Genomic DNA, 20,669 nt, shown 5'->3' with positions numbered 1-20,669 from the left:
ATGTAATGGTAACACTAATATACCTGACATGTAGTTTGGGTTATTTAACTCGTTGGTCTCTAGTACTTCCATTTTAATTCTGTTCTATATTTTCATTATATTCTTAAGAAATTGGACAGCATTTATCAGTGGAGCAGACAATGATGTTGATAAATCTCTGTGACCATTTGTTTCTAGCCAATATTTGGAGGGGGAAGAGGAGCTCAGGAGCAACTAATAAGTTAGGAAGAAAACATCTGGAAACTTCAATGGAATAAAAAAGCAGTAACAGCTACACTGTAATAACAGTGCTTTCTGTATATATAGGCCACTCATTTGAGAATAATCATGTAAGCAAGACTAAAAGGCTATTTTTTATATCTATAGGCAGCTTCCTTTGCCAGTGCACCTAAAATGAGTAATTATATCATGCCTATCTTAAAAAACTCCTGCAGCTTAAGTTATTTTTATATTGCTTTGTAAGAATACCTTCATTATGTAGAGCTGTTGACATGCAGTAGTTGCTACATTAATGAATGTATTAAAGTATTCTGTGTTGTATGAATATTTCCATATGCAAAAAATTGGAATCAATTGGAATCAAAAAACTAAAATCAACTTTAGCTAATATTTTGCTATATATGTGCGTGATGTGTGTTTATGGTTTATGTGCTGTTTATGGTTGTATAATAAGGTGGGTGAGTACATGATACTGAGATATGTGAATATTCTAACTGCAATTTAAAAATAAACAATGTATTTCAAGGTCTGGAGTGGAGCAATCACTTAAGCAGCTTGAAGGTTTAGGATAAAGCTAACAGTCTGAATAGTTATGTAAAGGAATACTACATTTTCTCTGTATATAGTTATAGATGTAACATACTTGTTTAATATTGGCAATGTTAAATGGTATGGAATGAGGAGTAGTTGTGTATTATTTACTAACTGGTTTAATCTTAGGTGTAACAATGATATGAGGTTTATAAGAAGTTTACAACCATTTTAGACAAAACAATTTAGGGGATAGGATTACAAAGTTATTGCAAGAAGAGAAATCAGTAAACTAAATTGTAATGTACTTTAAGTAAAGCATTAGTGTTTGGAAATAGAGGAAAACATTCCTCTGTTTTTTTGTGTTTTTTTTTTTTTTAATTGAGGAATAGTACTGAGCATGTACTTTAAAAAACCCTATTAGTTATCTAGCTAGAGAAATACTTCAATCTGAAAAGACATTGCAAACTGTATTGAGATCAGTGAGAAAATAAAAAAATACCTTAGGTGTGTAGCCTTACGTATCATCACCATCTAAACCTTCTTAATTTTATTGTATTGATTTTTCACAACGTTAGAGATAAAATGAGTGAATATCACCTCCTCTGTATATAATGTATTAACGCCATGGCCAAATAGCAAAAGTGGTCTTTGAAGCAAAGACTAGAATTCAGGTGATGACATTCTCATCAGAGTCAGATGCTCTGTTTCCTGTTCTCCGGCCCCATACACTTCCTATCAGTATCTGCAAAGACCCAGTTCCAGCTGGGGGGATGAGAACAGCTGGAATAGTCTACTAGGAGGTGGGTGTGGATGAACTACATCTGGATGAGTGCTCCTAACTCTTGGACAAAGGTTTCCCCAGCATTGCCTTTTGCACACAAGCAAATTCAGAGCCATAGTCCAGGTACTTAAAATGGAGAACTATGACAGCAAGTGCTGTTGATGATCATGGCTCATCAAAATGAACCAACAAGAACTTTTATTCTCTGCCTGAATGGGGAGGTGGAGAATCTTATGAAGTAAAGTAGCAAGAAAATCCAGCTTCCTTTAGGATAATGTTAAGTTTACAAGACAGGTACTTAGAACGGCAAGTGTGCTGGAGTTAAGGATTACTCATTTAATTTGGCTTTGCACTCCTTGTGGTCCTGTTCGGAACAAAAAATTAGTAATGTGAATGCCATAGAGACAACAATCATGTGTGTCTGTAATTCTTTTGTGGTTACCATGAGATCATAAGCCAGAAGAGTGTTAGCTTACATAGAAAATGAAATCATTCAATGTCAAACTTGAAAACTTCAGAGAGGTAAAATTTCAGGTGGAACTGAGGCACCTGTATATTCTGGATCTTTCCTACCCTGGAGTGCTCAAAACCATGTTTTGAGCAGAGAATGGTGTGAAGATCTACTCCAGTAAGCTAGTGACAACTTTCCCCTTATTATTTTGTTTTTCAATGCATGTCACAACAGGAATTGGATTACAGAAGTGTCAGCCCTAAATTCTGGTGATTTCTCAACAGCATGTTACACAAGCGAGAGACCTTACTGAGCAGTTGTCTCAAACTAGAACTCCTTGTTTTATGCAACTTAAGCAAACTGAGAAACATAAGTTGTTTGCCCCTTAACTGTCCATTCTAAGAGTAGGACAGAACAGATTTCTCTGAAGCCAAGACTCTTGTATTATGCATGAAATGCAATTTTTTCAAAATATAGTTGGGCCTGGTTTGTATTTGTTTCTGTAGACTTCTCAGAAAATTGCACTTTATTCAACCGTAGTATGAGTATTTCTCGTGTTTTAACCCCAGTTGGTAGCTAAGCCCCACACAGCCGCTTGCTTGCTCCCCCCTGGTAGGATGGAGAAGAGAATCAGAAGGGTAAAAGTGAGAAAACTTGTGGGTCGAGATAAAGACAGTTTAATAGGTACAGCAAAAGCTGCATGCACAAGGAAAGCAAAATAAGGAATTCATTCAATACTTCCCATTGGCAGGCAGGTGTCCAGGAAATCAGGGCTCCATCATGCCTGACCATTACCTGTGAAGACAAATGCCATCACCCCGAACATCCCCCCTGTTCCTTTTTCTTCCCCCAGCTTTATATGCTGGGCATGACGTCATATGGTATGGAACATCCCTTGGTCAGTTGGGGTCAGCTGTCCCAGCTTCCCAACTTCTTGTGCACCCCCAGCCTACTCGCTGGTGGGGTGGGGTGGGAAGCAGAAGGGGCCTTGACTCTGTGTAAGCCCTGCTCAGCAATAACGAAAATATCTCTGTGTTATCAACACTGTTTCCAGCACAAATCCAAAACACAGCCCCATACTAGCTACCAGGAAGAAAATTAACTCTATCCCAGCCAGAACAAGCACAGTATTACAAGGTTTCTATTTCAGATGATCTTAAATTGTGTTACTGCTCTAAAAGGAAATATGATATTAGGTTCTCAGGGGATACAACCAGCCAGCCAGGAAAAAACATGTTGGGGGATACAGTTATTTCCCTTTTAGTAACAGAAAGATAATCCTATATTTACTAATACTTTATTAATATTAAAAATGAAACATTTAATAATGTCTGCAATAAAAAGTACATACATAATGTAAGTAATAGTGATCAAAATACTTCCATGAAATATGAGAATTTTTACTGGGCAGTTTGTAAAAATGCTTTGAAAAACAGTCCCACAAAAGATGCTTTTTCTGTAGTTTGTATGTGTGTGAACAGTGACTCACGAGTGATTTGTAGAGATGGTACTTTCCACTGAGTTTGAGTCTTCTGAACCTAAGAATTGCTGCCTTGTGCTTGTTTGGAAAGGTTGACTCACAAATGTGTTATGGCATCTGCATCATGATGCACCTCTGTGCCAGTGGGCTTACTTTGTAGTACTAACAAGAGGCATTGAGAAGCAGCTGTCATTACTTAAATACAAGGTGAGAATATAAACTTGCTGTAAACTTGGGTTTTGTATGGTGCTCAGTTATATAGGCCTTGATTTGGAATAAAATCAAAAGTGTAGGTAAGAAAATAAATGAACTTTTCTGAAGCAAGTGTGGTAACGAAAGTGTTTACTAAAATATGAAGAGCTTTGTGGAATTTAACCAGAAGAGAACTACAGACCATAAATTCTACAGATGAGAGTGAGTACCTCGAACGCATTTCTGTGACATACGCTGTGGAGACGGCTTCACATTCAGGAGGCTGTGAGTTCAGTTTGGGTCTGAAGCTTGGGGCAAAGACTTGACAGCCGGTAATGGTTTCAGTTCCAGTGCCTTCCCTGTCTGTAGTCAGTGTCTTATCTTCTTGGGAGATGCATTGATCTGAGCAGGGCAGCACTGGTTATTGTAGACTTTTAAATAAGTTTTTGATGTGCTGTGGGTACCATAAAAGAAAGGCAGAGTGGGCTTTCAAAGCCATGAAATAGTGAAGTAGTCCTTTGAAGGAAATCTCAGCAATCCAAAAGCTCTCATTTAGTTAAAATAGTGATTTGGAGGCTCTGAATAAATGAAAAATTAAGTTTATATAATTTGATGGCATAGTTATTCCATAAATTGGAATAATATATTAAATAGAAAAATCCGTGACTTAGTTTGCTTTTATTTTTAAATTACTGTTATTCATTTGTTTATTTTTAACTTATGGGCAATGGGGTTAACCACTGCTGCTACCCAAGGAATCATAGGCTAGTGCAGATTACCAAGTTACTCGCAGATACCTTATCATGGCAGTATACGGTGTGGACCCTGCTCCAAAGACATCGCAATCTCTGAACAGTGTGCAGCAAAGCAATATGATTAGTAACAGCTGTGGCAGGTCTTTTTATACTTGAGAATATCTGGCCGGCCATAGTGCACATGATGCTTCTGGGGACAAGGACTGAGGTTGTTGGGCCAGGTGCTCCAGCTGTGCAAAGATCTCCAAAGTCAAGATCTAGACTAGGAAACGAAATCTCATACCCTCATCCTGGTGTCAGCTGGCACAAAACAGTGTATGTCTGAGCTATTATCCACACGACTGATTTTCTTACCCTTCACAGCAGCTGCTGCATCTCAGTTGCCTGGATAGCCCCTGTCCTGCACTAACTCCCCATGTTACCTCTGGCTGGGGGCAATCTGTCGTGGCTTCTCTGCTGTGGGCTTCCTGCTGCTTAGTGGGGTTGATCTTGTGCTTGGCATTTATTGAAGTGGGTGTACGAAGTCTCTCTCTGTTTCATAACCAAATGTACTTTTTCATTAAGTTTATAGGAACATAATTACCTCTGAGACTGCTGCTCCTTTGTCCCCTGTGGCTGAAACTCTTTAATGGGTTTAGAAGCTATTTGGAGGGAACCAGCAAATAAAAACAAACAAATGTACACAAACAGACTGTGATTGCATAAGCAGTGTTTCCTTGGGAAATCGGGATGAAAGATCACTAAACAAGATTACACATATTTTTCGCAGTTGGCCCAGAAGAAAAGCGTGCCAGGCACTAATTCTTCAACAGTGACTGTTTTACAGAAAGTTGCTGTTACATTTTCCCTATATTCCTAGATATGTTTCTAGACAAAGAAAAATAATACTGAAGTATTTGTAAGAATTTAGCATTGAATTTATTTTTTGTCTTAGTTTTACTTTTTTAGCTTTATAGATCAGCCTTACTGGACCAGGTCTCACTCAGGTTGTATATACTTTATTAAGTGTCGCTGTATTGTAAAGTTACCAACTCTGTGGCAGTGCTACGCAGTCACATTATTATTAGATAAGATTGCATAAAACCTATTTTCAGTAGATTTCAGTATGATATTCTGCAACTACGTGTTCTGCTGTGCAATTGAAGTAATAACACATTAACTTGAGGGAATGAAAGGGCAGGAAAGCCCAAGCAAAACAAATTAGATCATAGAAAAAAACCCATGTTGTTAAACAGCTGGTATAAAAATATGGTATTTAGACGTTTTTTAGCAAAACTCAAGTGATGAAAGGGTGAAATATAAAGGTTTTACATCTTGATATACCGATATGCTTCTTTAAACATGTAATTTACGTTCTTTAAATTACTGGCCGCTTCGTTTCTTTTCCTCTCTATACTTTTGAAATGTGTGCGCGCACACACACATAAAGAAACAGAGGTGTTCTTCCTGAGCACTGAGAAGGATTGGAAATATGCTTAAAGAAATTTTCAAATAATTTTATTTTCAACACATATATATGGCATCTTTGAAGTTAGAGACGTCATAAATTAAATTTAGAATTACTTGGGGTTTTTTTTTGATTGCTTTAAAAGTAGAAAAATACTAGTTATTATAAACTATATTGTTTATTATTTATATTTATTATAAAACAGTATTATAATAAATGCATTATTTATTTTTATAAATATTTCAGACTGAAACCCAGGATCCAGTTGTACAACTTTTTTTTTTCTTTCTGAAGAGGTTGCAACTAAGGAGTGTGCCCCTAACTTCATGCAAGTGCTTTTAACAGAAAATAGATTAATAATCTTGGGGACCACAAATGACCACATTAATTAATCTCAAATGCCACATAGACGTGTTTAGAAAAGTGCTGTGATGTTACTTAGAGAAAGGGCAATTTTATAATCTGTTTCTTAGAGCTGTCTGTTGTGTAAGTAGTCATGGCATGATTGAAACTGTTTGGTTTTATCTATTTTTTTTATTTGGAGAAATATGGAGGAAGGAAAACCAGTACAAGTTCCTTTCAAGCTTCTAAAGTTTTCTTGACACTTTTTCTTCTATTTCAAATCTCACATGGATTTAGTAAATTCTCTAGATCTAATTGATAACGAAAACAAATGAGTTCTTTGTTTAATTTCACATTAAATATTCTCAAGGAACAAAAATACAAATGCTCCAACTATTATTTTTCCTTGTCTAGTAATATGTCTAGGAGTCCTGGGCAAATGTCAGCAATTTTTCATGTTAAATTTCTTACTGTGTTGGCTTGTTGTAATTGTTTATAAAAAACCTCATTATGCTGGATTACTGTTTGAAGCATATTCCACTAGGTGAGGAAGGATGGGAATAGCCACGGAGAATGATTTTTCTCCTGGGGTGAGACTATCTGTACTTTGTGCACATACTGTAAACTAGACTGAAAATTATTCATATTCCTCTTGGTGCTCATTGAACTTTGAGTTACCCTTTTGATTTTGGTGGCAGATTAAGAGGTTGTCTTGCTAATTACAATGACGCTGCTGTTTGTGTGAAGCAGGATGGTTTTCTTTGTCTCCGCTAGAAGCAGCTAATATAGCTGGAATTTTTTTCATCGATGTTAAGTACGCTTGCCTGCAATATATTCAGTACTAAGGCAGTAACAAATGTTGAGCTCAAAAAGGAAAGCTCAGAAAAATTAATGAAGTTAAGGTAACTGTTCTTCCAGAAAGAAATCTATTGTCTAAAGAGAAACATCTGTTTAATCTCTTAATCAATGACATAGACACTGAGATTGACGGCATCTCAGCAAGTTTACAGATGACACCAAGCTCAGTGGTGCGGTTGACACGCCTGAGGGATGGGATGCCATCCAGAGGGACCTGGACAAGCTCGAGAAGTGGGCCCATGTGAAACTCATGAAGTTCAATAAGGCCAAGGGCAGGGTCCTGCACATGGGTCGGGGCAACCCCTGGTGTCAGTACAGGCTGAGGGATGAAGGTATTGAGAGCAGCCCTGCCAAGAAGGACTTGGGGGTACTGGTGGATGACAATCTGAACATGAGCGGGCAATGTGCGCTCGCGGCCCAGAAAGCCAACTGTATCCTGGACCGCATTAAAAGAAGCGTGGCCAGCAGGTCGAGGGGGGTGATTCTGCCCCTCTACTCCACTCTGGTGAGACCCCACCTGGAGTCCTGTGTCCATCTCTGGAGCCCTCAGCACAGGAAAGACATGGACCTGTTGGAGCAGGTCCAGAGGAGGCCACAAAAATGACCAGAGGGGTGGAACACCTCTCCTATAAGGACAGGCTGAGAGGGTCGGGGTTGTTCAGCCTGGAGAAGGCTCTGGGGAGACCTTACTGCAGCCTTTCAGTACTTGAAGGGGGCTTATAAGAAAGATGGGGACAGACTTTTTAGTACGGCCTGTTGCAATAGGACAAGGGGTAACTTGTAACTTGTAACTAAAAGAGGGCAGATTCAGACTAGAAGAAATTTTTTACATTGATGGTGATGAAACACTGTCCCATGTTGCCCAGAGAGGTGGTAGATGCCCCATCCCTGGAAACATCGAAGGTCAGGTTGGACGGGGCTCTGAGCAACCTGATCTAGTTGAAGATGTCCCTGCTCCTTGCAGGTGGATAGGACTACATGACCTTTAAAAGTCCCTTCCAACCCAAACTATTCTATGATTCTATGACTATTGCAAATAACTGTTGTGAAGGGTTGGAGATACTAAAGAAATAAAGATCTTCACAAATACAGGAAGGGGAAAAAAAAGCTATGAACACATGTTAAGCAGTAGACAGATCAGAGAGAGGGAAGAAAATATTTACGCAGATAATTACTTATCGTTTAAAATTAGAATAGGTTTTTGTGAAATTAATATTTTTTAAGGTTCATTCTTGTCCTGGTTTCAGCCAGGATAGAGCTGGTTTTCCTCACAGAAGCTAGTGTGAGACTGTGTTTTGGATTTGGGATGAGGAACTGTTGATAATGTGCTGATGTTTTGGGTTGTTGCTGAGCCGTCAAGGACAGTCCAGCTTCTTGTGCTGGCCTGCCAGCGAGCAGGCTGGGGGTGCACGGGGAGCTGGGAGGGGACACAGCCGGGACAGCTGACCCAGACTGGCCAAAGAGATATTCCCTACCATACGACGTCATGCCCAGTACATAAACTGGAGCTGGCCGGGGGGGCGGAAATCGCTGCTCGGGGACGGGCTGTCGATCACGGGGTGGTGAGCAATTTCTGTATTGGGCCTCACTTGTTCTTATACATTCCTTTGTTGGTATTATCATTGTTGTTCCCTTCTTTCTTTCTGTCCTATTAAACCGTGTTTATCTCAACCCACGAGGTTTTTCCTAATTCTCTCCCCCGTCCCGCTGCGGGAGGGAGAGTGACAGTGCCTGCTACAGACGTTGGAGTAGTCACAGTGCCTGCCACATTGCCATCAGACCCAGAGAGCCCCTCTCCCCTTTGCACAGTGTTAAATAGGGTTCGGTAGGCATGGGCCAGGCCCCAGCACATGGCAATGATTTGTGTCTCCTTGGAGCTGCCAGGCTGACAGCATACTTCTTCCAGATATTCTGCTAGTTTATCAGGATTCTGCACTTGTTCGGGAGTGAAGCTCCAAAACACCGGAGGTGCCCACCGCCCCAGGCATTTGCCCGTGCTGTTCCACACACCCTGCCATTCATAACTATCCAGCCTTGGGGCAGATCTCCGGGTGATATTCTTAAATTGCTTGCCAACCTTAGACAAAACTGAAACCATGTTCCCCAGAAGTAGCAATAGAGGTATTTTAACCAGCCAAGGGTGTTCAAAATACTGAAAAATTATTGTGATGAAGGAGGAAATGTTATGATAGAGGGTATCAAAGGTACCATTCTGCATTTCCTCCATAAAAAACCTTTCAGAGGCAGAAGTATAATTGCTAATCGTCTCCACAAGACTGTAGCCAAAATACAGTAACGGCTTTAGTACAGAGCTCAGATGATACCACATTAAGCTCAAGGTCACTGCTCTAAAAACAAAATTCACAGGCGAGACATTACTAATCATTGCAGAGTACAGCAGCCCGCAGAAACCAACACCGATCCTTAACATGTACAGCAAAGACGAGAGCATGATGCAAATCAAACTGATATTGTGACCTGCAACCGTTATTATCTCAAGCCTCGGGCCCCACGTTGGGCGCCAAAAAGGACTGTCGTGGTTTAGCCCCAGCCGGCAACTAAGCACCACGCAGCCGCTCGCTCACTCTCCCTCCCACAGCGGGACGGGGGAGAGAATTAGGAAAAACCTCGTGGGTTGAGATAAACACAGTTTAATAGGACAGAAAGAAAGAAGGGAACAACAATGATAATACCAACAAAGGAATGTACAAGAACAAGTGATGCCCAATACAGCAATTGCTCACCACCCCGTGATCGACAGCCCGTCCCCGAGCAGCGATTTCCGCCCCCCGGCCAACTCCAGTTTATGTACTGGGCATGACGTCGTATGGTAGGGAATATCTCTTTGGCCAGTCTGGGTCAGCTGTCCCGGCTGTGTCCCCTCCCAGCTCCCCGTGCACCCCCAGCCTGCTCGCTGGCAGGCCAGCACAAGAAGCTGGACTGTCCTTGACGGCTCAGCAACAACCCAAAACATCAGCACATTATCAACAGTTCCTCATCCCAAATCCAAAACACAGTCTCACACTAGCTTCTGTGAGGAAAACCAGCTCTATCCTGGCTGAAACCAGGACAATTCTGGAGGATGGAGAGAACCAACTTCTACCAAGAAAATGAATGGTAAGCTAGAAAATTTCGCTGTATTTTTTCAGATTTTAATACACATAGCTGCTTAGCTATCTCTATTTTTCATTGATCATGAATGCCATGGTCAGCCACTGAAAGATGTTTTTGTCTGGGCTTGCATCTATCCTTGGGTCAGGATCCAATTCCTTGCCCATCCTGGGGCTCCTTCCACATCCACTGCTGCTGGTCTTCCTTTGTGGAGGTAACAGCCTGGATGATCTGGGATTTTACCTCCCTTTTGGTGCTTGGTCCTCTGCCATTATGATAATTTTGGTCATGTTACTTATTAACACTCATGTCACGTTTGTTCTGATACGGCCAGGAGATAGAGATGTCCACTTAAATGAATGTCTTCTTTAAATATGTAATGTCATGTATCTGTCAATGAAGTTTGTAACGTTTAAATGAATTATTGCTAAATAACTAAATGCATGTCAGAAAAAAGTATTTTTTCCATAAAACCCACTTAGTTCCATAAAATCCGATTTCTATAAAATCATTTTAATATCTTGCAATTTTAATGGCATGGATTGGTGAGATTGGTATGAGTCCAATATCAGATTGAAAGGAGTTACAAAAATGATCCTTGTAGCACCAGAGTATCTTCAGTTCCTCACTTTGAGGATTTTTTTTTTAGCATCAAATACGGATTCCTCATTAACATTTAAAACATTTGAATTATTATCTTGTAAATAATGTAAAAATACAGTTATTTAGTTATTCACTTATTACAAATGAAATGTAGTCTTGTAATGAGAAGTTTCCCCTATCACCTTACCTAAAACTATCTTATTCGTAGTGGGTAAATTTCCAACTGGCAGTTTAAGTTGGGTAATTTTATTCCTTGACAGTGTTTATTTATTGACAGATTTCTTTTGTCATCATCTGATTTTGGAAGATGCTACATTTTAAGCATTGCATTCAATTAAAAATATGGCTTTTTAGCTACTACGTCTTTTACTTAAAGGCAGTGAATTCTTCTTAATCATAAACGTGTTTGTGCAAATAGGGAATTTTATACATGCTGTAGCAAATGCGTAACAGTTAAGTAATACAATGCTTATTTACTGATGTTAAACAAAAGTCTTTTGACAGAAGAAAATCTTTTGAAAGAACAGGCTTTTATTTGAGGCAAATGATTGGAAATTATGGACTCTCTTCTTTTAAATTTTGCTATAAATTTTTATTCAAATTTTTTGTCACGTCAGTACCTCTCTGTGTTTTTCATATGTGAGATAGTATTGCTTACCTAATGTCTCCAAATCTAGTAAACTGGAGGATCTCAATGCGTCTTGAGAGAAAAAACATTGGAAGAAAAAGTACAATGATGATTACGTAATTCCAATTATTTTACATTTCTACCTTCTATGGGTTAATTTCTTTATTTTGATGCGCTTTTTCTAGCCTGACTGGGAAGCAGTGTTGACGGGCACAAATATCTGAGTGTAGATAGAGGATAGTGATGTTCAGTTGATGTATTTTGTGCAGCTCCGTGTGTCACAAAAATTCAGTTGTTAGGTAAGTTTAGTGGTAAATACAAATCTCAATTTTTTTGTAAGGAGTGAAAAGGTAGCTCTGGCAGCAGAAAATTGTCCTATATCAGAAGAATGTTTAGCTTTGACTACAACAACTGAATCAACTCTCACTAAATCCCATGGAGCCAATCTGAGCATGGTGCAGGCTGCACAGGGCACGCATGGGTGTTAGGTGGGGTTGGAGACAACTCTCAACCTGTCATCTTTGGTGACAAGGCTGTCTTAGCGACAAGACTAAGGCAGTGCTGGCACATCTCTATACATGAGAGGACCGTGACAAATGCTAGAAGGGCTGCAGGGGGTGTGGCTGAGGTCAACCTTTTCTTGTCATCTTGATAGGCTTTTTAGGCTCAGTTTGAGTCCAGACGTAAATTTGATCTGTTCTTCCAGTAATATAATCTGGTGTAGTAAAATATCACAGGGAAAAATACAAATAACATAGATCCGTACATAAAACACTTGTATTAACATACTGTCATTAACAAAATGGTAGAATCCTGCTAGCAAATAGATCTATATGTAAAAATTTGGTTTTTTCTTTAATGGATGGAAGTCAGCTGTAGCTGTCCTACTGAATGTATTATTTTTTTTTCTGTGAACAATATTAAATCGGAAATATGCCGAGCAAGAGTTAATGTAATGCACCAAATCCTGACTCAGCACTAGGAATTTCAGTTTGCAGAACTGATACTCCCTTTCTCCTAGTACTATCATTACAGCTAATATATACGTATGTGTATTTTCAAAACCAGACCTGAGGGGTCCTTTGAAAACATCATGGGACAGAAAAATGGACATGGAAAAAGCACTGTTGATCATCATGTAGAAGTAAAAGAGTGCAGGGTGGAATGCATTTCAAAGTAAATATTTGGCTGCAGGCAGTATTTTAATGAATTGCACAGAAGGAGGGTATTTAATTTGCAGTTGTTGCATAGAAGTTTTGAGAAACCAGAGGAGGAGAAACAGGCAGAATAAATGCCACAAGTCAAACTGGGTAAACTTAATTTTTAATTACCTCTTCATTTTAATTCTGTGGTCCTTTATGGATATCTTGATTATATCTGATGACTAACAATGAGTTACTCATTTAGCAATGCAAAAGCTGAGTATTTTTTGAACCCTCCTCCCTCCCAAAAAAACAACCCATGAACAACCAAACAGAAGAATTCCCCCCAAACTCTCAAAAATCCTCTCTCAAAACTTCAGAAGCTATTATGTCCTAGTGTACAGTATCAAAGTGAGATTTAGCATTATATCAGGAATTATAAAACTCTTGTTATTCTTAGTATGTCTGTCAGAAACAGAAGTGTTAGAAATTAAAAGGAAAATTACATTCTCCTCTTTCTAATAAGCATACGTACTGTAAGTCTTACAAGCATGAAGTAACTATCAAGGCACTGGTAATGTAATCTGACAGAAAGATAATGTGTTTTTTTTTTCTCTAGTCATTTGTTATTTTCCAGTACAAAGTCACAATATAGGCTATTAGGCAGCAGGTACTTTATATTTTAGAGGATGAGAAAAAGACCCTGTATATCTGCAGAAAAGCAGTAATTCTAAAAAGAGAGGATGTTTCCTTTCTGATATGACATTGTTTAAAAATAGCAGTAATTAACACTGGAAAAAGAGGTTAGAGCATTCAATCCCATAGTTTTAGTGCAAGGGTCCAGAACCAAGCGTGTTTCACATCTTTTCTTTTTACCTTAAGCCTGGTTTTTGCTTGTCTCCTGAACGGCCACATCCATTTCTCTGGTTCTCGTGGTATTTTCTCCTCCTGACAGAAACAACACGGGCTGCCAGGCCATGTCTTGGCTCTTAATTCCGCGCTTCACGATGAAAGGTAAGACTGGCAGCGCTGCGTTCCCTCGCGGGCGCCGCTCATTAGCGTGACGGGCGTTCCCGCTGCTCCGAATGTGCTGCTGGGGTTGCAGTTCTGGCGTGAAACTATGCTTTCAGCCTGGGCACGAAGTTGCCCGCTGCTGGTATGTGTGTGGTACGGTAACCGTATTTAAGACGTCAGTGATTTGCCAGGTTGCATTGCTACACTTTTGCGTGTAACTGTTTGCATTTTTTTCCCTGACAAAACGGATTTCTGCTCGAAATGCTAGCATAGCAAAATAAAAATGTTCTGTGGGGACAACAGCGGTTTCAGGAACATCTTTTTCATAGATACCAGTATTTAATTTCAACTGGTTTGTGTTAGCAAAATAGGATCTTTCGGGAATGGTAACGCTGAACTTAGGACTGACGCAAGCTGTGTATCTTTTCTATAAGGAAATGACAGACTGGTTGGAGAAGTAGGAGAAACAGAACTGTGGTTTAAGACAGTTTGTATGAAGCCACAGAGCAGCATCCTGGGAAGCCAGGCGGATAAAAATTAGTGTTAGCTGATCGATAACTGAGCTAATCTTGTGAGGTGAGCGGTGAGGTAAGTTGATATCGGAGTCCTTCTGTTCAGTATTTTGTGGTTTTGATCCCTCAGCTGTAGGCTATTGTTGGAATAATGTTTTAAAACTCAGAAAATATTATAATATTTCTTGTATTCATATGCAACGTGGTTTGTAGCATGTTTAGTATTAAGAAGATCAACATTTGATGCCCCATCTGGCAGTATTTGGGCATAAAAAGTGAGAGACCTCAAGTTCTGAGTGGGAATATCTCCTCAATGTCATGGTGGGCTCAGGTAGAAGTCCGTGTCAGGAGAAAAGCTCCAAGCTGCATCCTTCCTTCCCAGAGAGTTTTCTGGGCCCTACTGATACCTGTCTTTGTCTCTGTATCTCTGACTTGATATCAATTGACAGACGTTTCTCATTCGCTTATTTATAAGAAAAAAAAAATTATAAGCTATTCTCTTCCAAAAATTCATGTCTATAGACTAGCCTGTGAGGGCTCTGATGAACACATGCTATAACTCATACATATCATGCTAGTCCATAAATCCTCCAAGGGTATCCAATGACCCTGGGAGCTTGTGTCCTCAAAACTTCAGGGAATGCCTGCAGAAAGCATAGCTTGTTCTCTGACACTTGTACTTCACCAATAATCTCTGAGAAGGCAAAATAAAAAAAAAAAAGAACGTACTTGAAAAGAAATGGAAAGAAGGGCCATGTTTTATGCCAATTTAGTTTAAAAAAAAACCCCAAAATGAGTTGTCTGAAGTAGTTAGGAAAGCTGATGTAATATAACAGCTGTGGGCAGTTTTTCTCCCCAGTTCTTAATATAGACAGAATTGATTAGTTGGGTGTAGTATAGTGCTGCGTGTGTCAAGTAGGTACAAAATGGTTGTTCTCACGAGAAAATTGCATGCAGACTTAGCACATGATAAGCTGTCTTGTGTTAACACAAATTGCCTCGTTCTTGAAATGGAAAGTGACTGGGAGAGCTATAGAGGATGTTTGTATAGTCTGAGCTATGCACATATTCTGTGAAAAAAAGAATTACAAAATTCCTCTATGCTATACTTTAGAAAGTGTTTGCTGAGGAGAATACAGAGAGAAACATTGTGCTGGAATAAAAATGTGTATTTTTATTGGCCTGTGAGCTTGAAAGAATAAGATAAAATTGTTCTATGCAATGATGGTGAGCTTCATCTTGTAGAAAGAAGCAGTTTGAGTTAAAAATAAGCCACTTGAATTAGCATAATGCAAGAAACCTGTTGAAGCATAAATAAAATGTTTTTATCATGTTTTTATAACCCAGAAAACAGACAAAGGGGCAGCTTGAAACCCTTAAAATAAATTATTTTTATGAAAAAATATGAAAAATCCTAAATCAGGAAAAAAATGTTTTAGTTGTAGGTACCTGAAAAAATAAATTTATTAAAAAGGATGCCCTCTCAACCGTAACTGTCACACTTTTGCGATGTTGCTATAATTAATGACCAATGAAAGGAACTTTTACAGCTAATGGACATTCCCCAGACACATGGTCCTTTTGTTATTTTCACCAAGTGTTCTTGCCATTTTTTTATGTTCAATATTCACATTTGTTTCTTAATGCGAAGTAAGTTAATACTTTTTTAAAGACCTTAAAGACGTGCTTTTCAGATTAAATGGGATTTTAAAGTACATTGTGTTCAGAACAAAACAGTGTTTTCTGTACTGTGTCAGCAGCTAAGTTGCGAATTTGATAGCTTTTTTCCCCTTTATACCATTAATTGCTTTTAGGTATTTCTGAGAAGTGCAAGTGCTTCACAAGGGACAATTCTCCCATTTGAGTGAAGTTTGAGTACTGTATTAAGCTTTCCTACTGTACATTTATGTGAACTTACAAAAATATTTAGGAATGCAAGACCAGAATGGGTTGCAGCCAGGCTGAGTTTCCAGGGATAAAAAGAAAATTTGTTCCACTCTCCCTCTCATCATATACACCATAAACTGGCCACTCCATTAATTGCTTTCCAGCACTCCATTAAGAACACTGAAACTTCAGTTCAAAATAATGTCCCTAAAAATTATAATGTGTCAGCGAAGAAGAAATTGTAATGTGTCACAGGGTTTTTTTAAAGATTTTCTGTGTCTTTGCCACCGTAGCCAATAAATCCTTATCAGTCCAAATCTGACAGTTACTTTAACGGCGAGTATGCCAGCAAGGTACACCGACACAGACACTTGAAACTTTTTTGGGTGCTGGACCAGTTCAGGTTGCCAGCGTGAACTATCCTCTGAGCTTTCCCTGTCTCAGCGTTTTTTAGTGAAAAGCGCGGAGCGGGGAAAGCTCCTGAAGCCATGTTCTACGTCTGGCAAGAAATAAAAAAATGTTGCTGGTCCTTGCAGGTGCCCAGAGAGGATTCAACTCTGGATATGCAAAAATTCATGTCACAAGCTGCAATTTCTAAGTCTAGTAAGTCCTGTCCAGGCATAAAACCCCTTCTGTAACAGTTTCAAACTGCATTTTAAATAAACAATTTGAAGGCTGCCGCAAATCTTTATTTCTGTAATAGCTAAACTTTTTTAATTTCTGCTTTTTCTAATCTGTGATCTAAATGTATTCCTAGCCTATTTTTATCCATATGATTTTATAGTAATGTTATCCTTTAACTTAAACTAATCCCTTTCTTGTTGTAGGGTTCACCATTTATAAACAATGGTGTAATACTCACTTTCCTTGTCTAAGCAAGCCAAAAATATGATAATCTTAGTGACGTCATGAAAATAACCACGAAATGTATACATCCTTAAAAAAAAAAATTATGGGCACAAAGCCTGAAATGTATCTAAACCCAAGATTATTACCTGCAAAGATTTATTGTGTATGTAACGACAATGTACTCTTTAATTCTTTCTTTTATAGTCAAAAAAATGGTTTTGAATGCAGTTCATTGAATACTCGGACAAGTACAATTTCAGCTTAGTTTAACATTCAGAAGTGATGTTCATGTTGTAAAACTCTCACACAGCTGAATGCAAGGAAGACCCCTCTGGAGCATCTACATGCAGTAAATATCCTTGGGAAGCTCACTGGGATTTTAGGGCTTAGGAAGTCCGTATAAAGCTGCTTTCTCTGCTCTTGTGTAACCAGCCAGTACTGACCAAACTGTACTTAGAGAAGCCCAGTGAAACCTTAAAGCTTCCTGCTGATGACATTGAATTGATTCCTACTTTTCTTCCTATTTTTGTTTCTGTTGTCCCTATTTTCAGGTTGAGTGCTGACATTACTGGATGGGTGGGGGAGGTTCTTTTCTTTTTGCCTTCTCTAGAACTAAGGATTTGGTAAATTGATTTTTTTTTTTTTTTTTTTTTAATTCAAACTGTCATCTGCACAGAGATAGAGATTAAAATACAAACCCTTTGTTACAGGCCTTCTCTCCCAATTTCCTTGCAGTGAGGTGTATGAGTAGTGGTCTGTGGTGATTGCTTTGTAGTTTATTTGCGTAAATCAAATTAAATGCTTTTTCTTCAGAAGCAAAATAAGACATTTCACTTACATTTTTTCCTATTGACTATGTTATTGCACAGCAGCTGCTCCCTGGTTTCATATACCTATCTACTCATGTATTCAGATTCTGTCTTATCCTAAAAGGAGAAAATTAATCTTAACTAATAGCGCTGACATAATTTCTCTTTCATTCAGCCATTTCCTACTTTTCTACTTGCCTCGTCCTAATTTATTTAGCAGTGACAATGAAAGGAAAAACATTTAACAGAACTAGAAAAATCGTATCATAAAATCATAAATAATAGTAGAGGGGTGGAGGATGCATGTGGAACGTGGGAAGGCACTTAACTGTTTGGAAGGGGTTAGCAATGACACGTGTTGGAAATGGTCTTTATGCAGACGTTCTTCTTGGGTTCGTACTGACATAAGGAAATTTCTGGTAGTGGTCTTGGTGTTGCTGTGCTAATGGATGCATTTCCTAAAGTTTTGTTTTCTCATTTCAGGTGTCTCCCCTTTGAAAACTCCCAAAAGTTCTCTGTTTTTAGGCGAAATATTCATTTCCTAGGCATGTGATTCATATAGCACCATTTAAAAAAAAAAAAAAAAAATTCTGTCATTTGTGTTCTCTCATCATTCTGTCTGCTTGTTTTTCTTGTATTGAAATAACCTACCAGGACAGATGCTTTGTTTTTACAGGTAGTATTCTATACCTGTATAATTACTTAAACTGTTTCATAAGTGTGCATGAAGCCCTATATTCTTACTTACTTTTGGCCCATTTCCCCCCCAAATCCGGTAAAATGTTTTTTGTGTGACAATTCCTCAATAAAGTAATTAGTTTAATTCTCATATAAGTGAGCTAAGCCAAGTTTCATACCTTCGGCCCGCCTAATGCCTCTCAGTAGCCCTTGTGGCTTTCCACACCTCCGCGTTAGTGAGGTGCTGTTCCCTAATGCTTCACTCTTTTTCAAAGGAACAGCCCGTGTTTCTTCCAAAAACATATCTGGCGTGCCACTGAGCAGCCATTTCGTTAGCAAGCGTTTTAGGAAAAAAGGTAGGTGCAGGCTGAGAACTGAAACTCTGGTTGAGAGCTACAATATGGACGCGTAATTTATGAAGGATGGATACCGGACACATGAAGCTGAGCACATGCCAGCAACCGGAGCGTGAACTCTTCAGCACTCTGGGCTCATGCCAACGTATGCAAAAGCCAGCACAGGCATGTCATTGTTGCTGCTGTTGCTTCAACCTGTGGAACATGCTAACGCGTGGCACGCCGCGCTTTCTTTTGCTACATGAACCTAGCAAATCCATTCCTTTAAATACTTGATGTGGCTTAGTGAGGTTGAGGTTCAATGGGCTAAAACTCTAGCATTTTTTAATGAACTGTAGACGATTAGCTGTGTGCTATTTATTTATTTTAATGCTTGCGTGTTTCAGAGGTTGTAAATCTGTTGCTTTAGCGTACGCTGTTGAAGTCACTGGTGGTACACTATCAAGAAGTCCCATTGATTGCTCGATTTTCCTGGTAAGTTAGTCACATATAAAAGCAGCTGTGGATACTGTTTTCATAAACTGGGTTTACAGAAAACTTGAACCTTATAAAATAGCTGGGAGGGGTAAACAGCCTGTATACTTCTTTGTTATCCACAGTCAGACTTCCATGAAATGAAGAAAATTTTCTGAAACCCAAGCTTTTCTGATGACCTATTTAAGTCATTGCGTACTTCAACAACATTTAAAAGATGACATACGGGATATATGAAAAACAAACCCTAATGAAGTGTAGCAAGCCAGCAAAAAGCAGGCAGGATCACGCAAGGTATTATCAGCCTTGCAGAATGAGTGAAAGAACCTTTTATACCGGCTTACAGATTTTACTGTCGAACTTTAATAATGGGCTAGTGTAAAAAGAGTAATCTGTGAGAACAGCTGCTGCTGACTTTCCTACTTCAATCCACAGGCTAAACTACAACTAGAAATGGTACCTTTTCTTGTTTCAATATTGAGATAGTGGTATAGCTGGGCAACTTGTATTGATCTTGACTTTGAGAAAAATCCTTTTATATGCAGTATTATTTTGGTAGTATTACCTCTAGCTCATAACTTGATGTTCTGACATTAAGAATAGCCCAAATCATCACGATTTTCTAACTTGGAGCTACACAGGAGTGTACTGTTTAGATCAGTTGCTAGGATGAATTCAGCTGGGTTAAGTATGAACTGATAGATCGGAACAATACTGCCAGTTTGGCAATATTTGTTCTAAATTACCTTTTGTTTCCCATTGAAGTTTCAAGCTTCTGCGTGAGACAGAATGAGCATGGATTCAACGAAACTAAAAATGAGACTGCATGTGCGTGTATGTATAATATCAGTGCCAATTTGCCAGCGGTGAGCCTGAAGGAAGGCAGCCTGCCTGCTCCACCACTCACCCAGAAAGTTAGCGGAACAGTCAGTCAGCCAATTATCCAGCAAGCTATCTACATCCTAGAATGCTAAACGTCAAAGCAATTTTTGTTGTTCTTTTCCGGCATTTCTCCTTTGCGTGTCAGCTATTCTGTGTATTTTCTGTATGTTAAGTTTGGGAATGTGCAAGTTTTGTTGTCTGGCTTATTCACTTATATTTTCCTAATCATATATTTATTTCATTTTATGACATTGCTGAAAACAGGGGATTACTAAGTGTTATTTTTATTACTATTGTATTTGCCTAGGTGTACCAATTTAGTTTTATCCTACCTGACTTTATAGAATGAAACTGAAGCTGGCTGGTTTGCTTCTGATTTTCTTCATTGCTAAAAACATCAGAGAAAAGACTTAAAGGAACAATGCAAGAAGGGGTTGATAGAAACACAATCTGAGACATTGCTGCAGGTCATTATCCTCTGACCCCTCTTTGCTCCCTCCTCCTTTTCTGTCCGAGACAGAGGCAATGGAAGCGATTAGAGCTCACCACACCTTGCAGAGCAAGGTTACAGTTTGGGTAAGGAAAATATCTGTATAGATACATACACCAGCCCTTGATGATTTGTGCTTGCTGTTTCCAGGTTCTTTTGTCTACCATGGGCATGT

General features: G+C 39.0%; 1 protein-coding gene across 1 annotated transcript in view; it reads left to right on the top strand.

Annotated features, from left to right (window-relative positions):
- The window catches only part of LOC309406992 (adhesion G protein-coupled receptor A3-like), a gene marked incomplete at its 3' end in the record, with an annotated part of 279,833 nt that overhangs the window by 43,971 nt on the left and 215,193 nt on the right, over nucleotides 1-20,669 (top strand). The window lies entirely within an intron of this gene.

The sequence above is a fragment of the Phaethon aethereus genome, assembly GCF_964289735.1.
Source record: "Phaethon aethereus genome assembly, chromosome: 7".
NCBI lineage: Eukaryota > Metazoa > Chordata > Aves > Phaethontiformes > Phaethontidae > Phaethon > Phaethon aethereus.
This window is presented reverse-complemented; position numbering and strand designations above follow the sequence as displayed.